Source organism: Physeter macrocephalus, chromosome 4, assembly GCF_002837175.3.
Source record: "Physeter macrocephalus isolate SW-GA chromosome 4, ASM283717v5, whole genome shotgun sequence".
Taxonomy (NCBI): Eukaryota; Metazoa; Chordata; class Mammalia; order Artiodactyla; family Physeteridae; genus Physeter; species Physeter macrocephalus.
Window position 1 is genome coordinate 49710108 of NC_041217.1, and position 7033 is coordinate 49717140.

The following is a 7033-nucleotide window of genomic DNA, read 5'->3' on the forward strand; positions in this document are numbered from 1 at the left end:
CTTGGTTAAAAGTCAACAGTCATGGTAGTCAAGTCCACACTATTACATTAACTACCTGAACGAAGTTGAGAAATCCATTTAAACCTGCTTGTTTTCAGTTTCTGCATCCATAGGATAAAAAGGCTCGGTGATCTCTGACTCATTTAAGTGCTATCATTCTGTATTGTCAGTCACTGGTCATAATTTTAGCTCTGAATCCTATCTTGAAATCTTACATATTTATTAGAAGACATTTCCTACAGTTTCAACTAGAATGTGCATTTACCAAACTAACTTCTTGAATTTCACAACTGCATAAGCAAATTGAGAAAAAACAGTGAATCTTTACTGATATATACAGGCGTCATATTATCTTTCTATAAAAAATAAGGACTAGACTATTTTTACTAGGATCAGGTTTCCTGAGACTGGCCCAAGGCAAGGCTGTGAAACTATGAGGTTCATTATAAGTAGGCTCTCGCCTCTTCACTGCCTCCTATTTGCTAATATGGCCTTTGGCAGAACCCCAAGTGCCCCTGCTTTCACAGAACTCTGCAGGCGCCCAATACCCACCTTTCTTCCTAAACTCTTCATGTTCCACCTTTATGCTCACTCTTTAATAGTGCCTCATTACTAAATTCTTTATTACTTGCCCACAACAATCAATGTCCATTCTTAAAGTTCCTAATTCAGTGGGTATAATGAGGAAAACTATCTGATTAAACAAGTTAATGTTAAGTAGTGAATATATCTGCACCTTGTTTCAAAAAGTATAATTGGTGGACTTTCATACTCAGCAGCAAAGTAAAAGAATTTTAGGGAATGGAGGGAAATTTGGGCAAGTACAAATACCAGAAAGGGCCTTTCTGCTTTACAGCCTTGTTACCCCAAGTATGGTACTAGGACCAGTAGCAATGGAATCACCGGGGGGCTTATTAGAAATTCAGAATCCTAGGCCCTCCCAGCTCTACTAGTCAAAATCTGCAATTTTTACAAGATAGGAGGAGGAGGTGGTAGTTTCTTTACACATTAAAGTTTGAGAAGCTTTGGTTTATAGTATTTCACATAGGTGGACACTTCCCTCTCTGGTTTAAGGTCAGCTAACTCTTGCTTATGAGAATCTGTATTCAAATGAAGACCCATTTTTGCTTCTAAGCAGCCTTCTTTCTAATTTTTGACCCACCAATACAGATTCCATTGTAATTTAATACATTTGGAGAGGAGGAGGCATTACAAAAAGCTCTCATTTAACACAGTATTGAAGGGAAGTAGAACAACTGGAAATTAGAAAACTATGTAGGATACACAGGTACAATAGTGAAAGCAGAAGCCAATGGTTGATAAAAAGATTTCAACCCACATGACAATCAAAACAAAGTACTCACGAAAATGGAATCACTGCACAATTGTTAGGACTGCTATTGGTAAGAGTGGTGAAGGGGGTTAGTTTGTATAGATGTCAAAGGTATTAATGAAGGTAGCCAATCCAATCCAACTAATTCTACAGGGTTCTTTTCAATTTCCATCTCCTGTCCTCCACAAGGCCTTCTCTGACTCCGCCTACAACACTGCCTTTATTAAGGTAACCAGCTGGCCTATTTGCCCAGGACTATCTTGCATTTCTCTCTGAAGGTTCTGTGTCCCAGGAAGCCCTTCAGTCCCCAGCAAACCAGGATCGTTGGTCACCCTCCCCTCAGTCCACGTTGGAAGTACTACTCCCTACTTTGAACCTCTTTAGCTGTCTGAACTCTCAACATTAATTTAGCACTTCTTTTGCTTTATGTGGTAATTATTTGCATACAAGAAATGTTTCCCAGATAAACGTTTCCTTATAAACTACTTAAGGACAGAACTTGTCTTTAATGATTTCTTTTACTCCATACAGCGTGAAACCAGTGTCAGGCACACATGAACCAGTTAGCTGTGTTGATGGAAATAATCAATAAACAATCTGTAATAGGAATAGAAAAGAGTTTTATTTGAGCCAAATTGAAGACTATAGCCCCAGAGACAGCTTCTCAGATAACTAACTGTGAAGAACTGCTTTGGAGAAGCACGGTTTTCACCATGGTTTTATATATTGTTGGAACAAAGAACATCAAACAAGTCAGGGATACATTCCTGCAACGTTTCAAAAAAAAGAGATCACCCTGTTCACAATGAGTTGGTATCACCTTGGTGTCTGGGAAGGGAGTCTTACCATTGAAGGAATACCAGCATTGGCATTCAAGAAGGGGAGCCATTTAATCTTATTTTATTTTATGGCCATGCCACGTGTCTTGTGGGATCTTAGTTTTCCCGGTCAGGGATTGAACCCAGGCCCTCAGCAGTGAGAGCATGGAGTACTAACCACTGGACCACCAGGGAATTCCCTAATCTTTATTTTTAACATGGACATTCTTTACTTCTGGTCAGTGCATACTTTTCTTTAATAATTTAAGTAGATATATTAACATTGTAAATCAACTACACTTCAATAAAAAAATAAAATAAAATAAAGCAGATGTATAATGTATGTTTGGTAAGATAAAACCAGGCTGTTTTAGTTAGTACAAAATTCAGGTTAACTCGCGTTTAAGCCAGAATGACTTCCCCATACCTCAGTATGTGAAAATTTCTTTCATCACTTCCCCCTTTAGATTGTAAATCTTTCAACAGAAAGCATTGATGATCAAAATATTTGTCCCTTGATGCCAGAGTGATTGCTGCTTGCCCTGGGTCCATCATGTCCCTCAGGGCTAGGCCTCTTTTTTTTATTGTTTATATGTATATAGAGATTTGCCTAGTTATCCACATTGAGGGTAAACTAATCAGATATAGTGAACAAGCACACAGGTATGAGAATGGGAAAATATTTTAGAGACTGTACACTTTAGCAATTACATTGAATTGTCACACAAACATTGTACACATGCTTTTAGCAGTAGGCTTAAAGCAAGCAGTGATACGTGTCAAGATAGCTAGGAAAAGAATAATAATACATACTATGACAATGATAATCGTCTGTAAAGCAAAACAGAAAAAAATTTTCTATTCCTGAGGGAAGTCTACTGAACAGATCATTTAAAGGGTTAGTTTTTCTTACATCTTGTAACCATTTTGCTTTTGGGAAAATTTTTTCTGGGTGTGTCAACTTCTCCAGAGGTATTGATATGTGTAACAAGTAGTATGAGTAATAGCACAAATACCTCCTTGTTTAGCCCATAGAAAATCTAAGGCAGGGACGTCCCTGGTGGCACAGTGGTTAAGAATCCACCTGCCAATGCAGGGGACACGGGTTCAAGCCCTGGTCCAGAAAGATCCCACAGGCTGCGGAGCAACTAAGTCTATGTGCCACAACTACTGAGCCCGCGCACCACAACTACTGAAGCCTGCACGCTTAGAGCCTGTGCTCCACAACAAGAGAAGCCACAACAATGAGAAGTCCACGCACGGCTACGAAGAGTAGCCCCCACTCGCCGCAGCTAGAAAAAGCCCACACGCAACAACGAAGACCCAACACAGCCAAAAATAAATAAATAAATTAAAAAAAAAAAGTCTAAGGCAACCCTGTTATCTAATATTACTTGGGCTAAGGAATTTAGGGGTGTCTATTGTGCTAAAATGCTTTTTACAGTCTTTTGGCTATTTGACCAATAGTGGCTGAGAGATTTCTGATCATCTCTTTGTTTACATATACTCTTGCATTAGGAACCAGGATTCCCAAAAGATTTTGCCACCAGGTATCTTGGTTTCTTGCTAACATGAATCTTTTGACTCTGTAATGAAGAAAGGAAGGAAGTTCATCTGTTTCCTTATGTACAGAAAATGGGGTAACATAATGTCCTTATAAATATAAACCTTCTATTTACCAGCTATTAAGACGTTTATATGCCCATCCTTGGGAAAGTGGATCAGTTCCAGTACCACATATGAAGACAAAACCTGGGGGAGCACAAGTGATCCTTCCCAGAGTGCTCTCATTGATAGCCTTATTAACTGGAAGTTTTGTCAACAGAATATTAAACTATGGGTCATTTCTCTTGTAGGCTTTCCAAAAGTCATTTGCATGGTATTTAACATATGGGAGTTGCTGGCATAATTTATTTGCATTTTTCTCTCTAAGACATTTTTCAATAGAGTAAGAGACAGAGTGAAGGGATCCTGGGGTAAGTTGTGCTCAGTCTCTGAGGACTGAGGATAGTATCTGAGGATACTAGATGGACACATACTAATGTGTCCATCTAGTATGTTGAAGAATTTGAACGTGAAATGTTAGGCCAGAGGGGGGTTGGTCTAGAGGGATGGCAATATTAAGTACATCTGAAAGTCAGTGATAGGTATTAAGAGGGGCCTATATTGGTCTTACGTTGACTGAGGAATTTGATGATAGATCCAACAATTGGTTACATTGCCCCAGAAGTATACTTTGTGATAAATTTACTAAGAATTTTTTCTGCCATCCTGAACACGGGGTCAAAAGTATAGCTAGAAGTAAAACAATAACTTTAGATTTTGATAGGGTGACAAACATTTGGTAAGCTTTCAATTGAACTAGTAGAATGGGTCTCACAGTCCGGGTCTGGGTTCTTGGGTAAGCTGTTTACTACTGTTGTCATCGTTTTCTTATCCTGGTGTGAGTGTTGTTGGAGGTCAGCAGTTCTTTCCATAGACCAGTCCAGCGCAGAGGCCCTTCTTAAGTGGAAAATATAAATTCAAGAGTCAACGCCCTTCAGTTTTATTGTGCATATGCTACTATACCTGATAACGGCACTTTTATCTAGGTTGGAGAGAGAGTCCTTTAATTGATGTCTTTCTGCAGTATGTATAATCCCCTGGTTGTGGGTCATGGGGCATCTGATCTTCATCCAAAGACAGATTACTGTGATCAGCTTCAGAAACAAGCTTAGAATTTCCTTTTAATAATTCAATTAAATTTTATTGTAATGTAACATAGTAACAAGAAGCCAACTAGGGAGTAGAAGGCAGAAAATACCAAACCTCAAAGACAGTAACACTAAAACTTAATATCCATAAAGGTATATTGTTGAAACATAATTTTTTATCTTTAAAATTATCCTATTTCTGGGCTTCCCTGGTGGCGCAGTGGTTGCGCGTCCGCCTGCCGATGCAGGGGAACCGGGTTCGCACCCCGGTCCGGGAGGATCCCACATGCCGCGGAGCGGCTGGGCCCGTGAGCCATGGCCGCTGAGCCTGCGCGTCCGGGGCCTGCCCACACGCAACAACGAAGACCCAACACAGCCAAAAATAAATAAATAAATTAAAAAAAAAAAGTCTAAGGCAACCCTGTTATCTAATATTACTTGGGCTAAGGAATTTAGGGGTGTCTATTGTGCTAAAATGCTTTTTACAGTCTTTTGGCTATTTGACCAATAGTGGCTGAGAGATTTCTGATCATCTCTTTGTTTACATATACTCTTGCATTAGGAACCAGGATTCCCAAAAGATTTTGCCACCAGGTATCTTGGTTTCTTGCTAACATGAATCTTTTGACTCTGTAATGAAGAAAGGAAGGAAGTTCATCTGTTTCCTTATGTACAGAAAATGGGGTAACATAATGTCCTTATAAATATAAACCTTCTATTTACCAGCTATTAAGACGTTTATATGCCCATCCTTGGGAAAGTGGATCAGTTCCAGTACCACATATGAAGACAAAACCTGGGGGAGCACAAGTGATCCTTCCCAGAGTGCTCTCATTGATAGCCTTATTAACTGGAAGTTTTGTCAACAGAATATTAAACTATGGGTCATTTCTCTTGTAGGCTTTCCAAAAGTCATTTGCATGGTATTTAACATATGGGAGTTGCTGGCATAATTTATTTGCATTTTTCTCTCTAAGACATTTTTCAATAGAGTAAGAGACAGAGTGAAGGGATCCTGGGGTAAGTTGTGCTCAGTCTCTGAGGACTGAGGATAGTATCTGAGGATACTAGATGGACACATACTAATGTGTCCATCTAGTATGTTGAAGAATTTGAACGTGAAATGTTAGGCCAGAGGGGGGTTGGTCTAGAGGGATGGCAATATTAAGTACATCTGAAAGTCAGTGATAGGTATTAAGAGGGGCCTATATTGGTCTTACGTTGACTGAGGAATTTGATGATAGATCCAACAATTGGTTACATTGCCCCAGAAGTATACTTTGTGATAAATTTACTAAGAATTTTTTCTGCCATCCTGAACACGGGGTCAAAAGTATAGCTAGAAGTAAAACAATAACTTTAGATTTTGATAGGGTGACAAACATTTGGTAAGCTTTCAATTGAACTAGTAGAATGGGTCTCACAGTCCGGGTCTGGGTTCTTGGGTAAGCTGTTTACTACTGTTGTCATCGTTTTCTTATCCTGGTGTGAGTGTTGTTGGAGGTCAGCAGTTCTTTCCATAGACCAGTCCAGCGCAGAGGCCCTTCTTAAGTGGAAAATATAAATTCAAGAGTCAACGCCCTTCAGTTTTATTGTGCATATGCTACTATACCTGATAACGGCACTTTTATCTAGGTTGGAGAGAGAGTCCTTTAATTGATGTCTTTCTGCAGTATGTATAATCCCCTGGTTGTGGGTCATGGGGCATCTGATCTTCATCCAAAGACAGATTACTGTGATCAGCTTCAGAAACAAGCTTAGAATTTCCTTTTAATAATTCAATTAAATTTTATTATAATGTAACATAGTAACAAGAAGCCAACTAGGGAGTAGAAGGCAGAAAATACCAAACCTCAAAGACAGTAACACTAAAACTTAATATCCATAAAGGTATATTGTTGAAACATAATTTTTTATCTTTAAAATTATCCTATTTCTGGGCTTCCCTGGTGGCGCAGTGGTTGCGCGTCCGCCTGCCGATGCAGGGGAACTGGGTTCGCACCCCGGTCCGGGAGGATCCCACATGCCGCGGAGCGGCTGGGCCCGTGAGCCATGGCCGCTGAGCCTGCGCGTCCGGCCTGCGCGTCTGGAGCCTGTGCTCCCCAGCGGGAGAGGCCGCAGCAGAGGGAGGCCCGCGTACCACAAAAAAAAAAAAAAAAAAAAAAAAAATTATCCTATTTCTATCAAAT